At 45.3% G+C, this 13,638-nt stretch overlaps 1 protein-coding gene across 1 annotated transcript in view; it reads right to left on the bottom strand.

The window, feature by feature from the left end:
- Positions 1-8,940: 8,940 nt before the first annotated feature.
- The window catches only part of FOXO3 (forkhead box O3), an 87,640-nt gene continuing 82,942 nt past the window's right edge, over positions 8,941-13,638 (bottom strand). Inside the window, exon 3 of the mRNA XM_064707842.1 lies at positions 8,941-13,121. The gene's annotated coding sequence lies outside the window, so the exon portion shown is untranslated. The remainder of the gene's footprint in view (positions 13,122-13,638) is intronic.

Below are 13,638 nucleotides of genomic sequence, written 5' to 3'. Positions count from 1 at the left end.
TATTTCCAACATCATTCTCCAGTGTATGGAGAATTATTACACACAGGAAGGAATCATTCCACATTTAAATAAAAGTGCATGTGCTTTTTGTAGGAAAGGAGGAAAAAGCAGGTATTTTTATATTGCCTTTAAGAACTGCTACCCTTGTAGGAATGGACTAAATTTGAACCAGTCACTTAAAACCCAAACACAAGTATTGGCAAATCTACGCCCTTTTTCTAGACTTCCACTTTGCATTAGGTTGAACAAGAAAACAATTTCTTAATGTTCTTAATGTTAACCCCCCCCACTTGGTACAACTGCAGTTCAAAAGGTGTAAATTGCTAACATTTATGGAGAGACACTTATTTAGCTGTTAATCTAGGCAATCATAGGTAATCTCAGTGCCCTCTATGTGAAACTCTTCTGTTTCTTACCATCTGCACACATTGTCATCATCAGGGCAATTAGTGGTGATAAAGAAAACTGTAAGAGAAAAGTTCTTTCAGACTTTTGGCTTTGATGTTTACGAGGCACTGTATCTGTCACACCAGCATTCAGCCCACAGAACTTCGTATTTATGTGAGGTGAACAGCATTTTCTTGAGGAAAAGGAACAAACCCCTCTTGCTAGTCAATTTATCAGAGTTTTGTCATTGTTTTGATGGAGTGACTTAGCCATGACTGGAGAGCAGGCTCTTCAGGAGCCGTGGATTGCACAACTCACAAACAGCTTGATAGTGTCATTACCACACCTCTGTTTTTTTAAATACACTTCCTCCTGCTTTTAGGTTGGGTCCAGTTATTCATAGGGAACACCTGGCTCTGCACAAGGAAGCACTAAATCCTTTGCCTTCAAAGCACACAGACAGCAAGGAAGGTCAAGTATTACTCAGGGATTTCTCACCAGATCTTCTGATCAGATCTCTTATTTTCTCAGTAAAATGCAGCACATCATTTTCTCATGTTCAGCTCTGGAGCACTTGATTAAACCAAGGAGCTAAACCACCTCCCTGAATGTCACTAGAACAGGGAAACACAAAAATCAGCATTTAAATGTATCACTGAGCAACTAATCCCAGTTAATCCCAGCAGCCCCTGAAAGTCCCTTACGGCACAGGGCAGGGAGCAGCCGTGTCCCGAAGCCATGGATCATGCCAGCAGCTTCACGGCCAGGAATGGCACTTCCTCACCTGGGGACACAGGGTCTGCAGTCCCACAGCATGGCAGGAGTCCTCAGCACCCCACCACGGGACCAGGAGGGCAGGCAGCCAGAGGGAAGTTCACGTTTGCTTGTTTGCTCATTCTCCCCAGAGACCCTGAGCTGCCCACCCCCAAACACCAACACCAGCACAAGGGAGCAAGAGACTAATTTATCATTATTTGGGAGGAACTGCTCTAGTTTTACTCATAGGTAAGGGCAGTTGTAGGGGAGAGAGCAGCAAGGACAAGGACAGAGCCCTGGCAGGTTTCTCCCCAGGTCTGTGCCCTGGGCAGGCCGGGCAGATAGGATGTGCAGCACCATAAATCACCTCCCAGCAAAGGGAGAGGAGAAACGGATTGTGAAATGAACTGTAAAATAAACTTCTAATGTAAACATCACACAGGCAGGGGGTTGTTTTCTCTGTCTGGGAGCCCAAGTCTGGTACAGTTTGCCGGCTGACGGTGCTGGGCCTTGTTTGGTGAGGTTACTGCTGGGCATGGAGGCAGCCATCACTCGGGTTTGCCAGCAGGAGAGGAGGCTGCTGCTGCCATGAGCATCTTATTCTCCTCTGGCATAGTTTGCCTGCTCAGACACCAGAACTTTGCCCACTTTTCCATTACGGACTGTCTGGGTCCTCCTGTCTCAGACAGACACCCTCCCAAACACTTGCCTTGGTGGCCTGGCAACAGTGACAGGGGACACCCCAAAAGGTTTCAGGCTGCATCTCTCACCAGTGCCTGGGTTTTCTGATAAGCTGGTGCTCACCCAAAGCTGCCTCTCCCTGACATGTCCCTGCCCACTCAGTCCTGCTGCACACAGTCAGTGAGGTTTTGCTGCTGGCACCTTTTCCTAGTCTGGCCCATTGTCCCTGCCAGGAGGGCCAACCCGTGCCCTCAGCAGGGAAAGCAGGCCACCTCTGAAACAAACCTGACCCACTGCAGGAATATCTATATTTTCACCTGTATTTATACTCCAGAAGGAGTCAGACTCCATGATGCTGAAGGGTCCCTTCCAGCTCAGCAGGTTCTGTGATTCCATGACTGTGCTACACCAACACCTCCCTGGGCCTGCCTCGTGTCAGCACAATGGGACAACATTGCTCAATGCCTGCTACAGTCCAACCAGCAGAAAAGACAACAGTTTGCTACTGTACACAGAGACCTGTGCCTTAGGTAGGAAAGGACAGAAGCCTCTGTGCTTTTTTAAATTTTTTTGTCTTGCTTTAAAGCCACTTTAAGGCAAGTCATAGGAGCGTGAGGTTAGAAGCGACCTCAGGAGATCCTCCTGCTCTGAGGCAGGGCTGTGGAAAATCCAGGCAAACATTTTGTTCCCAAAAAACACCCTTAATGAAGAAAAGTCCACACCTCTAGGAAATGTGTTAATTATCTTCATAGCTAAGAGAACATAAGCTAAATTTCCTGTAGATGAAACATGGCTGCGTCCTCTCCTTAGTGGGTATGAAGGGTGGGGGGTTTTAAGCAATTTTCTTCATGAAGTAATGAAGAAAATTACTTAACAAATAAAAAGGTATTTTGTGTCCTCTCTCAACTTGTTCTAACACATAACATCAGCCTTCTCCCATTGGTCCCCATTCCCACTGCCCTTGCTCCTCTTCAGCCTGGCTTAGACATCTGAGGAGGCCCCAGTGCCACAATTCCACAGCAGGAGGTCAGACTGCTTCCACCTCCTTACTGCCCACTGCCCTTTTTTCCAGGGCTGCTGCTTGTGCCCCACTCGGCATTTGGTAGCTGGTCTCTTTCCTCTTTTGTCTGCTGAACCTCACCTGGCTGATTTTCCCTGCCAGCTCCTCATGCCGGCCCGTGGCGGCCGTGCCCATTCTGCACCCGGGCATTGCTGGGTGCTGGGCAGTCTCCTCCAGCTGCTGCTGGGCTGCCTGACCTGCACCAGCACTCAGAGCCTGCTGCCAGCTTTTGGGTTTCCAGGGCTCCACATCCACGGCATCCAGCCAAGGCTGGGTGGGGCAGGTGGCAGGAGGACCAGGGGACAAGTGTGGCACAAGATTAGGCTCATAAGAGGAGGATAGAAGGGACAGCTGGGAGGAGAGATAGCACACAAGTCCTACTTTTAGAAATGCACACAAGCAAGCCAGTAGTTATTGAAGTGTCTTGGCGAAAAAGCAGTTGCTATTCTCCAAATTCCTCTTCTCTGGTCAAGCACCTGTGGTTTTTCTGCCAGGTGGAAGGTAGAGGAGCTGAAAACTGTCAATTGGCTAAAAAGTTTGTGGGACATGGTGAAGAAATCCTCAGAATGTAGGGACTGGTCATTGTTTCCCAGCATAAGAGTCTGCATCCCATAATGGCCTACCCAAAATTTGGGAGTAACTGCTTAAACACAAAGTACTTCAGCAGTTTGTCCATAATTCAGGTTTCAGATAAGATGGGTCAGAACAATGTAATTCTGCTCCATCTCTTTCTTCAAACATTTCTTTTGTCAGACTCTTATCATTACCTTGTGTTTAAGGTGCCAGATTTGGCCCACATCTTACATCTCTAGTACAGATTTATCCTGATACTCTGGCACATGGGTCATGTCTGAGACAAGGCCAGATGGAAAAGAAATGTGTGTGTGACCTCTGAGAGTATGTGTGTGTGACCTCTGAGAGTATGTGTGTGTGCGTGTGTGTGTGCAGATGTTAGACAAGTCACTTTTAGATGGTCTTTCCTCAACCATGAGCTCACCTGATCTGCCCATATGGTAAATTTGACCTTTAAATTAGTCTTGAAATGCTGAACATGTGCCTAGAGAGGGCTGTCAGTTATTGAGGAAAAGAAACAGGTAAGCCTTTTGTTAGCTTATGGATGAGGTGATCAGCATGAAATTCTGATAACCTTCAGCTGGAAAAGTTTGCAGATTCTTGACTCACTGAAATAGAGAGAACCAAAGTTTTTCAATCTTATTTTGCAGATTATGGCCCAGGGAAGCACTGCAGGTCACACGTGCCAGCACTGCCAGAGAGCAGACACCACTGTCAGCTCTGCAGCTGGCTGTTCTGGGCTGCGCCTGAACTGTACAAAGTTATTCACAATATTCATTTCTCACAGAAAAACTTGGCACAGCATGAACAAAGAGAGACACTTCCTAGAAGAGCAAGGCATTAATTTCTTTGCCATTTATTTGTCTGTAGGAATTTGCTTGAAGTGTTGGGCTGGTGTCCCTTTGAGCTGCCATACCTGGTAAGAGGCCCACAAACCATTTGTACTCTCAGCTCTACCTCTCCTTACCTTGGCAGACCTGTGAATGCAGCCACCAGACCACACTGGCTGCAAACTTTACTATTCCAAGTGAAACAATGTTCAGGGTTTAGCCTGTGTTAGGAAAGGGTGGCTGATCCAGATAGAGCAGCAAACTTTGTCTTCAGACTCAGGTGTAGCCCGAAGCAGCAAAACAAGGAGTGTTTCTTCCTAGTGTTGCTGGAATGGTGTGACTTGTGCTGGCAATGAGTTCTTACCAGCTAACTGTGTTACCTGGCCTAGTTGCTTAAGTCAAAGCCTCAAAAAAAAAAATCATGTCCACAACATACATAATTGACCCAACAAACATTTTAACAATGGGCCTTAGAAAAACAGAGAATGTAAAAAAGTCATAAAATGAAAAAAAGGAAAAAAAAGATAAAAAAAATTATTTCCAAAAAAGATTCATGAGGATTAAAAGATAGGAAGATCATTGCTGACAGCAACGAAAATCACTGGTGACTTTAGATATGGATTGAAGAATGACTAAAGGAAATGAAAAAGTGGCTCAGATGCCCCCATGGCATTGTATAATTCAAAGAGTAGCATTTTATGAAACCCTTTCCACTTGCCACTTTGTTTTTCACTCCCATGTGCTCACATCTCTTGACATTTTCTCTGCACCCAAGGAGAAGCCCCCTTGGATGCACGGTCCATGAGATCTGTGAGGTGGGAGCTGCCCACCCCTCTGCTCCTTCAACATCCCTTTGTGGGGGAAAACCAAACCTTGAGAGTCTCCTGCTAACAGCAACATCATCTTTTCATCCTAGAGGCCCTTTCTTAATAAAGGAGCAAAGCTTTGGCAAGGGAAGGTGAAGACATTGTGGAAAAGCAGAGATGTTCTGGTAGGAGATTTAAGAGGCTGGAAATGCAGCCATGTCCCCCAGGACCCAGCAATTCAGGGCACCTTCTGCAGGCAACTTCTCACCTTGACATCCTCTGGTGAAAAACTGAGTGAAATGGGCTCACCCTGAAGTGCTCGCTATGGGGTGAGGAGAAGGGAAGAGAGGCTTTGCATTTGTGTTACTCCAGAGGAACTCCCCCCATGACCTCTCCTGTCCGTGTAACTTGGTTGGTGCTGGCCCTGTGGTGACAGCCACCGTACCCAGACTGCAGAGCAAACACAGCTCCACTGCCATCCCCTCCACATCCACATCCATGCCTCACCTCCCCTCTGATACCTTCTCCAGAGGCTTCAGAGAAGACATCCAAAGGCAGCATACAGCTCTGAAAGCCACTATAATTTTATAACTGCTATGGCAGAGCAGAATTTTAGCTTCAGTTGTGGCTTTTCCATGGGAGTCTGCTAGGCTGAGTGACAGTGCATGGCAAAAACTCCTGTATAAATGAGGCAGCCTCGCCATAAATTCTGACTAACAGATGCACACTGAGGTTGATAACACAATTTGATATTGCAAATATGACTCTCCAGAGAAGTGTGAATGACAATGGGTTTAATTCAATGAGTAAAAGGACTTTGTTTTTTTATTGTATGTCTTTTATGAATTGCTTTATTGCTTGCTAAGCAGTGACTTTTCTCCAGGACACTCATCCATGAATTAGTTAATGGTGTACAAGCCTGGTTAACCTTAAGTGAGAGAAGCCTGAGAGATTTAAGATAAAATGCTGGTGAAGTATGAATTTTCTTCTGAAACAACAAATCCAAGACAAACACTAGGCCAGTCATTCACAGCAGAGGCTTGGAATGGCTGGACCTCTCCCTCCTGGAGGGGAAGGTGTCAGAAACATCTTCCTCTGCTGCTCTCCAGGGTCACCTCTGAGGTGACTCTGCCAATGCACACATTTTCTCCATCTTTTGCTTAGGAGGTCAGAGGTAGAGTACACCTGTACTTCTTAAGGAGCATTTTCTAACCAATGCCATCCTTTTCCAAGGTGGTTGGGAACAGCAGAAGGAACTACTGTCCATGCAGCAGGTGAATCTTAGCAAGGTTATCACACACCAGAGCAAGGTGCTGGCACCTGCTGCGTTTGCTGCCACCGATGTCCTTCCCATCCTCCTGCACTGGACCTCGCTGCACCAGCCATGGGATAATTCAGGGGTTACAGTGGCCCTCAGAGCATGAAGTAGAGCCAAAGTCTGACATTCTGTGGTGCCAGGGTGCACAGGTGCCAGCAGCAGCATTTCCCTCAATGCCCATTGCAGAGAGCGCTGCTGGATGGCGGATCCCCAGGGAAAGGCAACATGTGGGAATTGCTCTGTGCTTTAAATTCCAGCCAAAACCAAGTTTTAGGGCATTGCCTCAAAAAGAGTGAAAACTGAGGGAAAAGACTCCTGATCAGCATTATATTTGTCTTGGAAGTTGGAAATATTTTTATGAGATGTCATGTATTTTTACAGTTTTCCCCCCATTTCACCATGTCACTCATAGGACAAAGGCATCTTTAAACCTGCATGGCATAATGTAACATTAAAAGAATGTTACAACAGTTAACCTCATTTATGCCAGCTGCTCCTACTGAATTGGGACATTTTATCTCATTTTCTAGATTAAATCAGGTCCTTGGTATGTAATCAAACCATCAAAAAATAAAAGCAGGAGACGCTTTGTTCTAGCAAGTAAATGTTTTGACATATGCAAAACTGCTCATGTCATGAGTATGCAAAGAAAATCCAGGTGCAAAAATAAAAATTCCCATGTGGAGATTCTGAATTTTGTCAGATAGTTCCAAAGTTTTTCAAAGATTTAAATCACAATTAAAAAATAATTAAAGCTTACTTGTTTTTTTGTTTGTTTTCTATGCTTTGTACTTATGTGATAAATACATTTTCATTTTTAAAAAATCCACAGGCAGACCCAGTGGGAAAAAAAGCTCTGTGGGCTGGGTTGGGCAAAGAGAGATGCCGTGAAACAGCCCAGAAGCTGCTGGCAGTGGGATGAATGTGTGTACCAGCAAGAGCAGTATCTACTCCATCTGGCTTGGGCTCCACTTCATCCAGGAAGACTTCCTTTTGAAGGGCGAGATTCCAGCCATGATGGCTCCAACCAGTAAAAGAGGTAGCCTCCCAGATTTACTTATCTCAGCCTTCTTGAAAGCACCCCAAACTTCCTTGGCAGCAGTAACCAAACGAGAGCTGTAAAATACTGTTTTCCCTGGTCTGGCTGAACTCACGACTCAGCAAATGTGGTGGGGAGCTCCTAAAATAGCTCTCTGTTGCCTCACCAGCCTCAGCAGCAACTTGAAAAGTCTTTTGCCTTCTGGGACAACTTGGAGAAGTTTTAAAATGTTTGGACTTATTTTGAAAGTACTGTGAAAGATAAGAATTATCTATTCCAAGGCCGTGTGAACTGAAGGTCACAGCTGAGGCATTGCACAATAGACCCAAGTAGGCTCAGCACTAAACTTGCTCAGGAGCTGATCAGCCCATCTTCATTGCTGTGGCCACCCCTGCCTAAATTCAGGTTAAAGCTGAGTCCCTTTGACTCAGCACCTCACTAGGCCAAACAATCACAATATCAGTGTCCCAAAAATCAGCGGGGCAATGCCAAGGGCATCCGGGTCCTTCCCTGGCAGAGCCTTGTTGGAGAAGCCTTGTGAAAAAAAGCAAAACAGCCCTGTTTGTGAGGGGAAGCTGTAGCTGCTGCAGCACAAGCGCACTCTCTCTCTGGCAAGTTTAATGCACACTTTCTCCTGGTCAAAGGCTATTTACTCCCTGTCTGGATCTTGTGATGTTCCAGGCTGTCTCTAGTTAGAGCAAAACCTGAACAGTTCTTGCTGTGTTTAACAAGGGATACCCCCAAGCTGCTCTTTATTGCTGCAGTACTTCAGTGTAGTGTTCCTGCGGGCTCTGCTCGGACAACATCACGGTTTGTCCTCCTGGAGTAATGAAAACCCCCTCTCTCCTGTGAGATTTTCTTTCTTGAAAACATCATTTCCCCCTGAAAAACGACTCAAAAAGACCATATACATCTCTGGCTTCTCATCAGGGTGGGAGAAGAGTTATTTTGTTGACATGTCTCTAATTTCTGAGCACGCTCCCCATGGCCTCAGCCAGAGCCCTCAGTATAACTTTCTGCTGAGTCAGGCTGCTGGTTTTATTATCCCAAATCCCAAACGAGTGGTTTCAAGTACTCCAGGCATTTTTCAAAGACAGTTTGAAACCCAGCCAGCCCCTGGTGGGGGGTGTAACCCTTCTCTGGACCGGTCTGTGGTCAGACTGGTTCTCTCCCAGGTCAGGCGAGCTGCCACCCCTGGGGACAACCCCCCTCTGTCCCCATATTCAAGAGAACCTTGTGATTTTTTAGCAGCAGTAAATGATCCTCCTGGGGGTTATCTGACCACCACCTGGCTTGGCTGAAGGATTGAAGGGCCGAGGCCCATGTCAATACGCATTGACAGATATTAGGGGATGCGGGCTGGGGACCCCTGCCCAGCCACAAGTGCCCCACCAGCCATTTTCACTTGCTGCTTGAAAGTCACCCCTTCTCCAGGTCCTGTGTAAACACACGTCTGTCTGTGACACAATAAAACAGAGCAAAGGCAAATGTGCAATGCAGAGATCCATTATGCTTTATTTACATGCGTCACCATCTCTTTTACAAACTAGATTACAATTTAAAATGGAATACACAAGGCAATATCTACTAACACCAAGTGGAGTAAGCACTGCGTCTCTACTTCATTTGGAAAGGGGCAGATTTTGCTCCAAAACAAACTTCCTTCCAACCTCTGAGTAGTAAGGTAATATATTCCTCCAGGGCAGCATCTTTTTTCTTTGTTTTCCTTTTTTTTTTTTGGTTTTTTGTTGGTTTTTTTTTAAATATAAAATCCTCAGTAAGACTGCAACGTGAGAGTGTCTGCTTTCAAATGAAAGTACAAGATAGCCCAAATGAAAAGTATAAACTGTTCAGCTCTTCGGTATGTAAAGACGGCCATGCGCGATAAGGCTGTGGATTTAATATTCTTCCAATTTACATGGCTTGAAACAGAAACAGATAAAACAGTTTTACAGATACTGTATACATATTTTTTCCAATCATGCAACTTTTTAAAAAAAAAGTTAAACATGTGAAGCCAAATGTACAATCCATTTTTTCCAACCCATAGTTACGAAATGTATCTGGTCCCCCTTCGCATCTGTTGGCAATTCCAAAGGTATACTGTGTACTTGAAACACTTACAGGACACCAATTGCCAAGCAATGATATAATTTTGGAGAAATACATGACCTAAAAGGTAACTTTTTTAAGCAGTGGCACAAAAATTTCTGGAGTTAAGCAGTGTTTAACTATCCTATTATTCTTCAAAGTAAATTTCTTGTACAAAGTCATTAAATCAAGCCCCAACCTGTGACTAGAAACTGCATAAATAACACCTTTTTAGACCTTTTGTTTAGTCCAAGTGTCAAAAAGCCAACCATGTAATTGTGACCTTGACCTTCATCTGTTTGACATGATTTCACAAGGACAACTCCTAGGCATAAACATGTTCAAAGACTCAAAGGCCAAATTTTCAAAATGTAAGTTCCTCAAACTAACTATTCAAGGCTTAATTTGACACCTTAATACCTGGCCCTTTGAATTCAGGGAGATTTACCTAGCACCTCTGGGGTACAGGGCCTTTGCTGGGCCCCTCAGCAGGTGAAGAGGGCGATGACCTTCCCCTGGGCCTGGGAGGACGTGTCCCCTCCCCGTCCTCCAGGAAGCCATGAGGGCAGAGCAGCTCGTCCCCTGTGGCCACGCTGGAGTCCCCAGCGTTTGGTGCCTGATACCAGGCACTGCTGCTTGAAAATTTTGGCCCCAAAACTGAGCAATAGAAAGCAAACCAAACTGAAGAAACTGGCCAGGTCCATCCCTCTTCAGTGAGTGCTGGGATATTCTCCAAAGCAGGGGCCCAAGCTGTCCCAGCCACACCAATGGAAATGCTCCCCTTGACATTGCTGGGAGGCAGGCTAAGCCTTTCAGCCACTATTGCTTTTATTGTTTCTTCTAAAAAAAACTTTTCTGCCATTGATGGGCTGTCTCTAAACCAAGTGGTTTTTCTCAATTTTCTGAACAGAGCAGGCCATCACTTCATTTCTCATTTCTGCCAGTGGAAAGCAGTTCCTCTGAACCCAAGCAGGCTAAGTTGCTGGAACAGAGCAGAATTTGCAGCCTTTTCATTCAAGTTTTCAACCAGCCTTCCCTTGCCTTTGACAAGAACTGAATCTGAATTAAGAAAAAAATAAATTATGGGGTTTGCTGACTTTGGCCATACCATCGAGTGAGGCTTTACTGATCTATCAGTGACAATGGGTCTTTGGGCAGCACCACGGTCTCACTGGAGGCTCATCTGTGTAGGGATCAAAAGCTGCACCTCAGCAGAGGCAGCCACTGAGTGAGTTCTGCTGACAGCCAGAACATGGGGCTGGGGCACAAGTCCAGCCTCAGGGCAGCAGCTGCAGAGAAGGCCCAGTGAAAGAAACACCAGAGGGAAGTCCTTCAGCATACACTCACATTTTGGGGTGCACCAGGAAGATATGGGCGAATGGCACACGCTCAGGGGAGGCCAGTGATGAACTCTTGACCAATTTCAGTAAAAGGTGCCTGCAACTGGACTCAGGTAAGCAGGGTGCCCAGCTGTGCCACACAAGCATCCTGGGAAGCTGGTTGCTGATAGACATGGGCAATGTGCACCAGCCAGCTCCAATGAATGTAATGAACTAGGCCACATGCTAACAAATAGAACCCCTCGGTGTAAAAAGAAAAGAGAAGTTATTTTAAAAGGCAAATGATAAACCCTTGGCTGCTTGAAAGAGTTGATATGCTACAGGGCTATGCTACCCACAACTGTACAGAGCCTACACAGTCGTAACTGGGGGGAGAAACCAAGAGGTGCATCTTTATGAGAGAACAGCATGGGGGCTACGGTAAAAAACCAAAACTTCCATCACACTAGGAGCCATTGTTTCACCAAAATCACCTCAGGGACCTGGAAGGTAAGGAGTGAGGAAGGGCCCACGAATGTGTGTATGTGTGTGAGTGTTGGTGCATGACTGTGCACGTGTGGTGGCAGTGGCGAGAGGGAGTCACTCCACATTGCATGGGACACGGGTTGGTGGGAACTCATGCACTGAGACCTTGGGTTAAAATGCTAGTTTTGTTTTCCTAACATCCATGCATAATGATCCATTTCTGTACATAATAAAATATATTTATATATTTATATGCATAATGCTTTAATGCAAAGGAAAAAAAAACTTCATATATCGCTTTGGAGAATTATGTATACACTGTCCTATTCAGAACCTCTTCATACCAAATTCCTATGTACCACTGGTGTTTTCCCCTCTTTTTTTGTATCCCTCCCTCCCCCAGATACTAATAAAAAGTAATCAAATTTTCCAGATTATAGAGAGGATCTATACAGCACCATACCTTTTATTCATTATTATTATTAATTATTATCCATTTTACAAAAGAAAATCTTAGAAGCAAAATATATAAAACTGCCTTGTCTTTCAGTGTCATTTATCCTGCTACAATCTATGCTCGTATGAAAAGCCATTTGCATGATACTGTGCCATTCCCACTCCTGCTTCTTCTGCCACAATGGATTATACATAATGAGAAGGAAAAAATAATCAAGGATATGTCGAAAACAACAACAACAACAAAAATAAACAGGATCACTAATGCCATAACACACTCTGCAGTGATCTGTGCCTCAGCTCCTCATTGTCACTGCAAGTCACCTGCTGACGCCCAGCCACTCGGTTTCCTTTAAGTCCTTCCAAACACATCTCTACAGGTGACTACATCCACCTGGTGTGGCAGCTCAGCCTGCAACTCCTCACCAGCTCCCCAGAGCAGTGAGGGCAGCTTTGCTACCCTAAGGCAGGAGGCGAGCCTGCTCCAGCGGGCAGGAGAGGGGCTCCTGCCTCAGTGCCTGTGAGGGCAGTGGCACCCGCTGTCAGTCTGTCCTTATGAGCCAAGAGGCACCCACCAGCTTCCCCTGCTTTGCAACCAGCTCTGGGCTGACCCTTACGGAAAACAGGGGTGTACCATTAAACTTAAGGAAAGAATAAGAAAGAAACAAACCAACCAACTCAACAAACAAGCAGGGCACGCACATCCCCTCTCTGGAATCCAGCTGGCTGACAGGACTGACAAACGCTGTACCTACAGAAAACCCTGACACCTGAGCGGTGCTGGGTTACAGTCATTGCCATTCATGTGCACAGTGCCTCAGATTCCCCAGGGAGAGAAAGCAAAAATGGTTCAAAATCTACGGAAATAAAACTGGAGGCTGTAGGAGGGGGAGGGTGGGCAGATAGGGAAAACCTCCAAAAAGAAAAGCCAACTTAAAACATCCCATAAACCATTAATATATTGAAACACCACATACTCATTGACAAGTAACTAGTGTAAAGGCTACACAGTGTGTTCTCAACAGGATGGTGCTGAACATTGTCTCCACAGCAGGTGCTTGGCCATCCCAGAAAAGGAAGATTTTGCATACTTCAGAATGAGTTCAATTTTCAACAAAAAAAGAAAAAAAAAAAAGAAAAAGAGGGAGGAAAAAAAGTAGATTCTTCACTCCAGTAAGGGGCCTATTAACAGTCTGCTTCATTAGGAAAATAATGCAGGGTTCACAAAGGTTGTAAGCTGTAAACAGTATCACTGTCCACTTGCTGACAGCAGATTTGGCAAAGGGTTCTCTCTCTACATCTCGTGTCAGTTTGAGGGCCTGGAGAAGAAAAAGAAAAAAAGACAGTGAGATTACTGCATGTAGAAAAACAAAAACCCCAAAACAACAACAACAAAAAACCCACCACAACAAAAAAGGCAACCAAGCAAACATCCAAACAAAACAACAGCTTACACCGAGGAACATTTCAGGTATGTTTGCACCCAGGAACTTCAAACATATAGCAAGGAATAAGATGACCCTGCCCGAAAATACTTTTCCCTTGCCAAGGTTCATGTGTTTCTTTGATGGCTTAGCTGCTCCCAAACAGGACAGAAAAACCCTTTCTTTGATGAAAAATGATGGTCAAGTCTGATTTACAGAAACCCAGTGCACTGTATATCTGTCAAACATGTTTCCAGGTAGAAGCAATGAAGGATCTTCCAGCTTTTCTCCATTTTTCACAATCACCTTTTCTCAGCATCACCAAAAAGCTGAATAAATCTTCTCTAAGTGTTTGACATCCACCACCACCCTTGAAGGACAGATGAAGAGGATGCTTAAGACAAACAGTAAG

Source organism: Zonotrichia leucophrys, chromosome 3, assembly GCF_028769735.1.
Source record: "Zonotrichia leucophrys gambelii isolate GWCS_2022_RI chromosome 3, RI_Zleu_2.0, whole genome shotgun sequence".
NCBI classification, from domain to species: Eukaryota; Metazoa; Chordata; class Aves; order Passeriformes; family Passerellidae; genus Zonotrichia; species Zonotrichia leucophrys.
The sequence above is the reverse complement of the archived record's forward strand: the minus strand, read 5'-3'. Positions and strand labels throughout refer to the sequence as shown.